The following is a 13,257-nucleotide window of genomic DNA, read 5'->3' as shown; positions in this document are numbered from 1 at the left end:
TGAAGAAATAGAAAATCTGAACAGACTGATTATTAGTATGGAGATTGAATCAGTAATCAAAAACCTTCCAACAAACAGAAGTCAGGACCAGAAGTCTTTACTGGTGAATTCTACTAAAGATTCAAGTAAAATTTATACCAGTCCTTCTCAATATCTTCCAAAAATAGCATATTTCCAAACTCATTTTATGAAACCAGAATTATCCTGAAACCAAAACCGAACAAGGATCCCACAAAAAAGAAAATTATAAACCAATATCCATGATGAACATACATGTAAGAATCCTCAACAAAATGTTAGCAAACTTAATTCAACAATATATAATAAGAGGATTATATTGTATGATGAAGTGGATCTTATTCCAGGGGTGCAAGGATGTTTCAACATTCACATATCAATCAAGATGATACACCACATTAACAAAATGAAGGATAAAAATCATATAATCATCTCAATAGATGCATAAAAATCATTTGACAAAGTTCAGCATCTTTTTTAAATAACAACTCTCAATAAAACGGATAGAGAGAGAAAGCACTTCAAGATAATTGAGGCCATACATGAAAAGCCCACAGATAACATCATACTCAATGGTGAAAAACTGAACAGTTTTCCTCTAAGATTAGGAACAAGACAAAGATGCCCATTCTTTTTTTTTTTTTTTTTTGAAGATGCATGTTCTAATTACTTGTATTCAGCATGGTATTAGAAGGCAAGCCCAAGACATCAAGACAAAGAAATAGGCATTCAAACTGGGGAAAAAAAAAAAGAAAGGAAGTAAAACTATCAGTATTTACAGGTGATATGACGCTATATATAGAAAGCCCCAATACTCTATTCAAAAACTGTTAGAACTAATCATTGATTTTACTAAAATTGCAGGATATAAAATCAATATATAAAAATCTGTTGCATTTATATACACTAATAAACTCTCAGAAAGAGAAATTAAGAAAACTATCCCATTTGCAACTGCATCAAAATGAACAAAAGAGCTAGAAATATAAAAAAGGAGGTGAAAGACCCATACACTGAAAACTATAAGGCATTAACAAAAATTAAAGAAGGCACAAATAAACAGAAAGATATTTCATAATCATGGTTATAAAAATGAAAGTTAAAATGGGAAAACTGGACAGCCACATGCATGCAAAAGAATGAAATTTATCCACTATGTTACATCATACACAAAAATTAAGTCAAAATTAATTAAAGACTTGAATATCAGACCAGAAAGGCCAAAACTCCTAAAAGAAAATATAGGCAGTAAGTTCTTTGGCATTGGCTTTGGTGATGGGTTTTTGGTTTCACACCAAAAGAAAAGACAAGAAAAACAAAACTAAATAAGTGAGACTACATCAAACTTAAAAGTTTCTGCATAGCGAAGGACAACATCAACAAAGTGAAAAGACAAGTTACTGAATGGAAGTAAATATTTGCAAATCATATGTCTAATAAGGGGTTAATATCCAAAATATATACAGAAAAAATACAACTCAATAGAAAAAATGATTTTAATCTGAATAGACATTTTAACAAAGAAGATATACAAATGGACAAGAACATGAATAGATGCTCAACATCACTAATACTCAGAGAAATGCAAATAAAAACCACAATGAAATATCACATCACACTTTTTTACAATGGCTTTATCAAAAAGACAAGAAATAACAAGTGTGGGTGAGCATGTGGTGAAAAGGGAAACGTTGTGCACTGTTGGGAATGAAAATTGGTGCTGCTGTTATGGAAAACAATATGGAAATGCCTCACAAAATTAAAAATAAAACTACCTTTTGATCCAGCCATTCTAATTTTGAGTATTTATCCAAAGAAAATAAAAGCAAACTCAAGAAGCTATATGGACCCCCATGTTTATGTCAGCATTGCTTACCTTAACCAAGACATGAAATCCTCTTAAGTGTCCCTCGATGAATAAATGTATATATATATATATACACACACACACTGAAATAGTTTTTCGTCATAAAAAAGACTGAAATCTTGCCATTTGTGACAACATGGATGGACCTCGAGGAGATTATAAGTGAAATAAGTCAGATGGAGAAAAACACATAGCTTCTGATCTCACTCATGTGAGGATTAAAAAAAATAAAAACAAATGAGCTCTTAAATACAGAGAACAGATTGGTAGTTGCATTGGGGGTTGGGTGAAATGTGTAAAGCAGGTAGGAAGTTACAAATTTCTAGTTACAAAATAAGTAAATCTGGGGGATGCACAGCTTGGTGACTACTGTTAATATCATATTGCCTGTTTGAAAATTGTTCAGAGTAGGTCTTAAAAATTCTTAACACAACAAAAAAAATATAACTATATATGGTGACAAATATTAACTAGACTTACCGTGGGGGCACCTGTGTGGCTCAGTTGCTTAGTCGTCTGCCTTTGGCTGGGGTCCTGTTCCTGGAATGGAGCCCCACATCTGGCTCCCTGTTCAGTGGGGAGCCTGCTTCTCCCTCTCACTCCGCCTGCCGCTCTGCCTACTTGTACTCTCTTTCTCTCTCTGTAAACAAACAAACAAAAAAAACTAGACTTACAGTGATAATTTTTCTATTCAAACATCAATTACAATGTACACTTAAAGCTAATAGTGTGATATATCAATTATATTTTAATAAAAATGATAAACTTGTACACACGTTCATGCATATATTTTGGTATATTGATATATTTTTTTCCTTCATCTATTCCTAGAATTGGAAACTGACTCATAGGATAGAAAAATATTTGGGTTTAGTGTATAGTGCTAAACAATTTTCCAAAGGAACAACTTCAATTTACACTCCCTTCAACAATGTATGAGAGAGGTCCTCCAACTTACCAACATTTTGTATTATCAGTCTTTGGTTTTCCTTTTGGCTGTTCTGCTGGAAATCTAGTGGTTTTAATTTAAATTTTTTTGGAAAATGATGTTATATGTATTTCATATATTATTTGCCTTTGGATAGTCTCTTTGGTCTATGCAATCTATTAATGTTTTTGTTTTAGTCTTTTTGTTATTCCTTCAGAAGTTGAGAAATTTATTAGTGCTTTTATTATTCTTTATCCCATATGTTTTCTTTATCATATATATAACATATATTTATATTATATAACATATCACAGTTATGTATCTATATCTCAATATAGGTCTCCATTCATCTATCCTTCCAATATCCATTCCTATTACATCTATATTATCTTCTTTCTATCTATAGCTTGACTACTCACTTCATTAGTGTTATATTTTAATGGCCAAACTTTCTTTTTCTTTTAACTTATTAAGATTTTTTTTCTTTTATAAAGGTTAGTACTTTTTTGTGTTGAATGTAAGAAATTCTTGCCTACTCCAAGATCATAGGAGTTATTTTCTTGTGAGTTATTCTGGAAGGTTGTTTGTTTTAGTTTCACATACAGGTTTTCAGTTTTCTTAGTATTATGTGCTTTAAGGGGCAGGTTCATTTTTTTTTTTCCTGTGCATATATGTGATTCAGCATCATTTTAGGGGAAAATAATTTCTCCATCATATTTAAATGGTGTCTGTTGAAAATCAGGTCTGTGGTTCTTTTTCTGGACTCAAATCTGTCTGAACAATTTATTTTCTCTCCTTGTACTAATGATCGTTCTGCCTTAATTATTATATCTTGATATTTGATATTCAGTTTGGCATTCTCAAAGTCTGCCAGCACTTGGAATGGGATTATATTAAATCTTTAGAAGAGTTTTGCAGGAAAATTATAGTAATTTTGTATCTATCAATTCATGGACATAGTTTAAACTTTCCAGTTTTGTCTTTATTAATTATTTCAACAATGTTCTATAGTTTTTTTTTTTAATCATGATAAATGTACTCTTTAATCCCCATTCCCTACTTTCCCCCATCCTCTTTCCTACCTCTCCTCTGGTAACCATCAGTTTGTTCTCTATAGTTAAGAGTCTGTTTCTTGTTTGACTCCTTTTTTTTCCTTTGCTGCTTTGTTTTGTTTCTCAAATTCCACATATGAGTGAGATCATATGGTATTTGTCTTTTTCTCACTGTCTTATTTCATTTAACATTATACTTTTTTTTAAAAGATTTTATTTATTTATTTGAGACAGAGAGAATGAGAGAGAGAGAGAGAGAGCACATGAGAGGGGGGAGAGTCAGAGGGAGAAGCAGACTCCCTGTTGAGCAGGGAGCCCAATGCGGGACTCGATCCGGGGACTCCAGGATCATGACCTGAGCCGAAGGCAGTTGCTTAACCAACTGAGACACCCAGGCGCCCCTAACATTATACTTTCTAGCCCCATGCATATTGTAGCAAATGGCAAGATGAATAATATTCCATTATATATACATACAAACCACTTCTTTATCCATTCATTAATCGATGGGCACTTGGGCTGCTTCCACAGTTTGGATATTTTAAGTAATGCTGCTATAAACAACAAGGTACATGTATCTTTTTGAATTAGTGCTCTTGTGTTCTTTGGGTAAATAAGCAGTAGAGTGATTGCTGAATCATAAGGTAGTTCTCTTTTTAACTTTTTGAGGAACCTCCATACTGTTTTCCACAGTGGCTGCAATAGTTTGCATTCCCACCAATAGTGCAAGAGGGTTCATTTTTCTCCAAATCCTTGGCAACATTTGTTTCTTGTGTTTTTTATTTTAGCCATTCTGACAGGTGTGGGGTGATATCTCATTGTAGTTTTGATTTGCATTTCCCTGGTGATGAGTGATGTTGAGCATCTTTTCCTGTGTCTGTTGGCTATCTGCATGTCTTCTTTGGAGAATCATCTGTTCATGATTTCTGCCTATTTTTTTAGTTGGACTGTTTGTTTTTTGGGTGTTGAGATGTATCAGTTCTTTATATATTTTGGACACTAACCCTTTATCAGGTATGTCATTTGCAAAATCTTCTTCCATTCAGTTGCCTTTTCAATGTTCCACAGTTTGAAGCACAGAGGCTTAAGCATCTTCTGATAGATATATTTTTTTCTTTGATAAAGTTTGTAATGCTGTTGTAAGGAGTATTTTATTATTTAATTATTGGTTCCTAGCATATGGAAATATAATTGAATTTTATATATTGAATTATATATAGTGATGATAAATTTATTATTTGTAATTTTTTCTCTGGATTCTTTTGCATTTACTCTATATACAAACATGCCATCTGGGAATAAAGTTAATTTTTCCTTTCCAATATATATACCTTTTATTTCTTTTCCTCTCTTTATAGTACCAGTTGGAACTTGCAGTATAATGTTGAATAGAATTGGTGAAAGTAAACATCCTTTTTCTTCTTCCTAAACTCAGAGGGGAAACTTTTAGTATTTTACCATTTATTCTTTTGTTAGCCTTTTATGTCATAGCTACTCTTTGTAGTCAAATAGAGTCTATCTTTCTCAGAATATACAGTATATTTGTCTAAAGCCTATACCAAAATATTTCATAAAAGATAATGAAGAATAATTATAGTTGCAAAAGCAAATTCTCAGTTTTGGAGCATCTGGGTGGCTGAGTTGATTGAGCATCTGCCTTCAGCTCAGGTCATAATCCCACGGTCCTGGGATCAGGCCCCACATAGGGCTCCTTGCTCAGCTGGGAGCCTACCTCTCCCTCTGTCTACCACTCCCCCTGCTTGAGCTCTCTCTCCCTGTCAAATAAATAAATAAAATCTTAAAAAAAAATTCTGTTTGATTCAAACTGACTAGTTGATAACATGCTTGCCACTTCCTAGTTTTTAAAAAGCTTAAAAACATGATGCAGGGAAATTTTAATACATGGTAATCCATCTTATTCATGAAGCCAGATTTATATTTCATTCTGCCTAAAGACCTCAGCAACAAGATCTATTATATTGTGCCCTAACATTTAGTGGTCCCTACTCTTTTCCTTCCTCAGGTATGCCACCTTCAATGGGGTAAAGTGTCCACAGAACCAAGCAGATAGTCTCATCAGATCTTACTAATAGGTAAAATTAGTGTTACCTAGATGTGAAAGCCTGTAAGTTCTCTGTTTTATCTAGGAGGATCTATCAATTTTATCCAAAATCCTACATTATTTGTTTCTTATTTTCCAAGCCTTCAAATCTTGCTTTCTAAAATTTACTTTCCCCACTATTTATTTGGTTTTTCTCTTAACTCTAATAATAATAGACCAGTTAACTGGTTGGTAAATTGTATTAACAGCATATAATTTTTCAGCATTTAGGCTAAATGTCAGACTTTATATTTCCCTTCTGACATCACTGTTCCTCCTTTGGAGAGCCATGGTCTACTTCTTTATTTTGGGGGGAGCATAGGGTGGGGCTCCCCTTCCTGGTGCCTCCCCCACACTTTATTTTTAAATTTATATTCAATTAACATATATTATTGGTTTCAGAGGTATAGGTCAGTGATTTATCAGTCTTATATAGTACCCAGTGCTCATTACATCACATGCCCTTCTTAATGTCCATCACCTAGTTACCCTATCCCCCACCCCCCTCCCCTCCAGCAACCCTCAGTTTGTGGTCTACCCCTAAAGAAGTCAGGATAATTCCCCCATGGGTTCCTTACTGATCTGTGTACATTGCTATACTGTATCGTTTTTGTTCTATATGCAGTGTAATAATTATATTACCATGTAATATTTGCCATTATATTCTGTTCTCAACATTTCCCTATTATTATATGTATTCTTCTGATTGTTCATTCTTTTAGCTTTCAGTAATTCCCTTCTGATGGGTTATTTTCTACCTTATTATAACTTTCCATATTCTAGAACTTTCCATATTATTTAGAACTTCATTTACCACCACAAAATATATTTGGGAGTTTGACTTTGAATCTACTTAAATGTATGTCACCACTTAACTCAAGGTTCTCTAAATAAACATATTTAACTATCCATTCTTTTAGGTTACATATATATAATAATTATATATATATATATACACACACATACACACACACACACACACACACATATATAACACAGGTATGGCAGTATTAAAAGAGATAATGGTTGAGAATGTCCTAGATTTGAAGACAAGCATGAATCTGTACAGTGAAGGAATGCACCAAGTAATGAACTGGAAGAGTAAGCACAATTCCATAGACAATGTTCTTTAGTTCCTAAAGAATATAAATAAATCCTTACAATAGCAATTATTAAAGAATATATTACACCAAAGTAGTAATAGTGCCTTAAACATTATACTTCTCACCATACTTAATAGTGCCCATAAAATTGTTAAGTAAAACCTTCAATGTGTTGAGGGTAAACAACTGTCAAACTAGAATTATATATTCTGCTAATAGATCATTCAAGACTGAGGGTAAAATGATGACATGTTAAACACAGAAAAACAGTATTAATTATGGCTCATAAAAATACTAATAATGTCCTGCAGTAAGAGGGAAATTAATTCTAGAAGAAAAGGATGGGTAATAATTGGTAAGGGTGAACAGAACAATTGGTAAACATGTTGATAACTTAGTATGATGATTGATTGTCATTACAATTAATAATGATTTAATTGAGTGATTATACTGTGGTGAGTAAATACAAGTTGAAAACAAAATCAAAAGGTGACTTTGATTTTATTTTTACTCCTACTTGCAAATTCTTCATGCATTTACTTTACATACAATATAGGACAATCTTAAATATAAATAAAGCAGCTTTATTTCTTTTCCAGAAAAGGTGAGGATTTATATGCTGAGTACATACATTGGAGCATTGTGACTAATACAGTTTTTACAGTTTTTCTGAAACTTTGTTTAAGATAAATGCAGGGGATGCCTGGGTGGCTCAGTCGTTAAGCGTCTGCCTTTGGCTCAGGTCATGATCCCAGGGTCCTGTGATCGAGCCCCGCATCAGGCTCCCTGCTTGGTAGGAAGCCTGCTTCTCCCTTTCCCACTCTCCCCACCTGTGTTCCTGCTCTCCCTCTCTGTCTGTCAAATAAATAAATAAAATCTTTTAAAAAAGATAAATGCAGGATGTTTTCAGTAACTCGAAAAGCAAAGGATGAGGATTGTAGTCCTTATTTACAATGAAATAAAATCTTATGAAAAGGTAAGAAGGCTGTATGTAATGTATTCAGAATAATAGAAAAGGAAAATATTTGATTTTTTTTAATTGATAATGGGCATGTTGAAAGAGTAAAGGAGTTGAAAAACCTGTAGCTTAGAATAGTTTATGCAGCATATATTCATTCTGCCTACACCTCAGTGAATGGGTGAAGAAATTAATATCAGTATAATTTTTGAAATATAAAACAGTGGATTCATGATGGGAGCTAGGGCAAAAGTGCTGAAATGGAAAAATCATTTTCCTCTTAGAACTATTAAACTACCACCAACACTGGTACTAAGTTTCCCACTTTGTCCTCTATTGTGCATTGATCTTGTCCTTGAGAAATAAACTTTATAAAATGAAAACTCAATGCATTTCCATTTGATTTATGGACAGTTTCATATAGTAGATGTGGCTTGTTTTGCTGACACAGTTACCTATACACCAGATATTTAACTAAACTCTCATCTGCTGCTGTGTGTCAAAAGTGGTTTCAAAGAATCTGTCAGATATTAACATTTGAAGTCTTTAATAAAATGGTCAAGCACAGATATGAGGAATCAAATCCCTGAGAACTTTACCCATTTAGGCCCTAAGGTATTCAAATAAAGCACATATGTATAGATACTTGCTTGCCAATTTACTTAATCTATAATGTGTTCTATGAAATGATTCAGTATGTTTGTTCTCTTAGTTCCATCTCATAGAATTAGTTATTTACTTTTACCTCCATTGTAGTGATTTCTTAGTGCATGTTTAATCTATATCAGGTACTCCCTTTCATTTTGCTAAATATTTAAAAAAAGTATTTGGCTTAGTTGCAGAGTCAATATTTTGTTAACAGTAACATATTTGGAGGGGCCCAAATCAATAGCCTTATTTTCCTACTCTGGGTAAAAATGAATGAAACCACCAGAAAAGAAATAGATACTCCAATATAAAAGTATATCATAAACATTTTATGCCAACTTTGATTCTAAAATGTCTGGAATTTTATTTGACACTGCCGATGTTTTCCAGAGTAAGAACCGTTGTGTTTCATACTGGCATTAAGTCAAAATGCGTCTTCCCCTGAGTTTCTGTCTGCCACTCTTTCATACTTGAATGAAAGTGATCTATCTTGAGTGTTTGTTGTCAGCAAAACAAATACTGCAGTGCACCATGGGGAACAACATGAATCTGTGGGTAAAGGTGAGTGTTTTTATAACATCAGCCAATATTTGTGGGAAAATATTTATTGCCACCTGCTGTGGGTATATAATTAGTTGTGACTGCATACATGTGCAGGTATAATGATTTCTTTTTGCTAAAATTTTAATATTATTTTGGCATTTCATGTGGGACATGTGGGGAAAGATCAATTGGCTCAATTGCATAAGAAAAAGCAACATATAATGCAAACATAGTTATTATGAAGAAGCCTAGATTTTTAAAATTATTTTAGCAAAAAATTACTTTTACTGACAGTATGATATAAGAGATTCTAATAGCTAGCTTCTCACACTTGAGGACCAGGGGAGACTGACAAATTAAATACAAGTAGAGATTTCCTTTCACTTAATGTCACAGCTGTTTATGTGAGTGTTTCCACTTTAAGCACATATGCTCCAAAAGAAGACTGAATATTAAAAAAAGACTAGGCAATATTAAAGCTTACAACATAACTGTGACTCTAGAAATGAATCTGAACATTTTGCGTGTATATATCTCCAATATTTTATACAAAAATAGCATTATGACTACTGGGAAATTATCCTACTGTACTACTATCTGTTCACTTTTATTTTTTACCCCAAACTTTATATAAGTACTCTCAGAGGAGTCCAATTTATGGCTCCTTTGAAATGGTGACATTTCAAAATCATAGGGATTTGTTGTTCTGGGATAGATATTATTGTCTAAAGAATAAAATTCCAGTGAGCTGGAACAATCTCCATCAGTGGATATTTTAGCAAACAGACTTTTCCCTAAAGCACAAGTTGGAATTGCATCCAATTGTCAATAACATCCAGAGTTTATATGTAAGGGTATATACTAAGAGTCTGCATTGTCTATGCCTATGTGGAAGGTTGACAGACATCAATCTTAATATTTTCCAATTGTTAATTGGACTTCCTCTATGGTTGGAAAATTAGAAATTCAGTAATGAGTTTGTTAAATAGAAGTTTGACATGCTACACAAATGGGCATTTTAATTGAATTATTCCTGGATTCAGTAAAATGGGCCTAAATATCAATGTATCAGTGGGTTTCCTCTGGACACTGAATTTCCCGAGATTAAAGATGTTTAACCACAGAACAGGTGACTGTTTAAATACATGATATACCTAAGTGGCAAGTATTTAACCTAGAACTAGATGAACTTTAAAGATGTTTTCAACACTAACATTTTATCTGTATTTGGAATATTTATTACTCAACTGTCCCATGAAGCAGAAACTTGGAAAACAGACACACCAGTACATACAAGAGAGAACCACAACAATTTTCTATGTGGTAACCCTAAATATCATTGCCTTATTTATTTTTTCAACAAATATTTATTGAGTTCCTAATATGTGTTAGGCATTATTTAAGGCATTAGAGTAATATCTGTGAATAAGACCCATATTGTCCCTAATTTTGTTAACTAAGAGTCTAATGAATATTGATTTTAAAGACATAACTTCATAATCAATTAATGATCACACTTGTGATAATTCAAATGCTAAAAGTAGGTTATATGAGTATATTATACAAGGGGACAAAATTTTGTTTCTTGAGAATTGGGGATGTCTTTTCCTGGGTAAATAATGTTTCATCTGAGTACTGATATAAGACTTAGGAGATATCCAAGTAAAAATGATGGCAATAATCATTTCAAGGAGGCCAAAGTTATCAAAGAAAGTGTTTGGGTAAGGCAGGAAGGAAGTACAGTATCTTGGACTAGGATGGGGACTTACAGATGTAAACACTAAAGGAAAGCAAGATATCCAGGATAACTCCCACACATACGCCATATGGCTCATTAACATCAGTAGAATAAGAGCTACAGTATCATGAAAAGAAAAATGGCTTTGAAATAAGACTGATATATATTTTCATGTTACCTCTTCTGCTTATTAGCTTTGTTACCCTGGGAAACAGCTGTCCTCTTTCACCCTTATTAAGGTTAAAATAGAATGCTTACAGGGTTGTTGTTAGGATTAGAGAAAATTGGAGTAAGTTTCTTTGACAGACAAAAAGTGTTCAGCAAGAGATAGATATCATTAATGGTAATATCAAGATGTCACTTTTGAGCAGCCCAGGAAACTGAAAATTGGAGAAACAGCTTTCTGCTCCTCTGTTATTGAGGAACTCTGAACAATTAATTTATTTTTGCATATTTGAAATCCTTTTCCACACGCCCTTTACATAAATGTGATATTCTTATGATTTTCTGGACTCCCGTTTTCTTTCATGTTACTGTAAGAATTAATCTTTCTAACCTGAATGACCAATAAAATTCCTACTCTTTGACAGGTATATAGATAGGAGGAAGGCAGGAAAGGTCTTAGGCAAATCCAAACTGTGAGTGATTTTATAAAACTCAATCCTTTTATCCAGCTGTTTTCAGTGATTTGTTTTGGAGGATGCAAGTCTGCTTTTCATAATGCACATATGCAATGCACCACTAGAGGCCATAAGACACTTCTGTAAATAAACAGATCTACACACCAATTAGCATCTTAACTGACAGGAAAAAGTTTGTAATGACAGCTGGAACAAATGAATTTTTCAGTAAGGTTAGAAATGTGGAGGAAGGGGAATGAAATACTGTATATTGTTTTCTATGTTTAAGACTTTATATGGAATCAAGGCACCTGGATGGCTCAGTTGGTTAAGTGACCAACTCTTGATTTTGGCTCAGGTCATAATCTCAGTCATGACATTGAGCCCCATGTTGGGCTCTGCACTCAGGGGGGTCTGCTTGAGATTGTCTCTCTCCCTCTCCTTCTGCCCCTCCCCACCATGCGCTCTTTCTCTCAAATTAAAAAAAAAAATAATAAATCTATGGAATCAACTTCATAAAATAATTTGATAAAGGATTGTAAAGCAGTTTCAAAAGACGAATTGAAAGACATTTTTTCTTATGAGGCCTTGAGAGATAATATGACTTTCTTATAATAGAGTAAGTTAAAATGAGTAATACAGTTGTCTTTAGCCTTAAATCACTAGGCCATAAACCAGTATATAAGATTATAACAAATATTTATAAGAACATAGAGAATTAAGTAATAGAAAAAGACTGGCTTTTTGCAAAACTTTCTTTTGATGTTCGGACTTTTGTTAAAGTTATTTCCATCAAAATGAGAATATGTGCAAACATAATACACATATGCAAATGCAAACATTCAATTCTAAATCTTCCACTTTTAACTTTTGAGTTTCAGTTTTAAATTCAGCTAAATGTTTATAACAATCCTCTGATTATAACTACTTCATTTTCAAAGGTTCATATTAAATACATGCTTTCATCATGGTGATTTTATTTTCAACTTGAAATGGCATTTTGTTGACAATTGAATGCCCCATAAAGACTAGCAGGAAACTACTGATAAAAGAAATCTGAATTCATTAATTTTTCCACATCAGGAAGGAACATAACTTGATAGTAGTTTCTCAGAGATAAGCAGGAGAAAGACATTTATAGATTTTTTTGTATCTAAGCTTAAGTGATTTAAGGCAAGTCTTTCAGAGCCGGGAGCCTATAGGAATTTGATAAAGTTGATGACATAAGTGTTTTGAAGAACGTATTAAAATAAACTTTGATAAACAGGCTGTTTTCCATGTGTGAAATCTATTGTTTTGATAGATTTGATAAGTAATAAGTATCCTGACAAAGTATTACCTGGACAAATTGGTTTGCAGAAATTTCTTTAAAAAAAAAAGAGTGAAGTTATTTATTTACAGTCGTAATATCCCCACGAAGAATTTTCATGAGTATTTTATAGTTTTCTGAGTACAGATCCTTTGCCTCTTTGCTTAGATTTATTCCTAGGTATCTTATGGTTTTGGGTGCAATTGTAAATGGGATCGACTCCTTGATTTGTCTCTCTTCTGTCTTGTTGTTGGTGTATAGGGATGCCACTGATTTCTGTGCACTGATTTTATATCCTGCCACTTGACTGAATTCCTGTATGAGTTCTAGCAGTTTTGGGGTGGAGTCTAAGAATTTTCTATAAGAATCATG

This window comes from Zalophus californianus, chromosome 11 (assembly GCF_009762305.2).
Source record: "Zalophus californianus isolate mZalCal1 chromosome 11, mZalCal1.pri.v2, whole genome shotgun sequence".
Lineage (NCBI taxonomy): Eukaryota > Metazoa > Chordata > Mammalia > Carnivora > Otariidae > Zalophus > Zalophus californianus.
Note: the sequence above shows the minus strand (reverse complement) of the source record.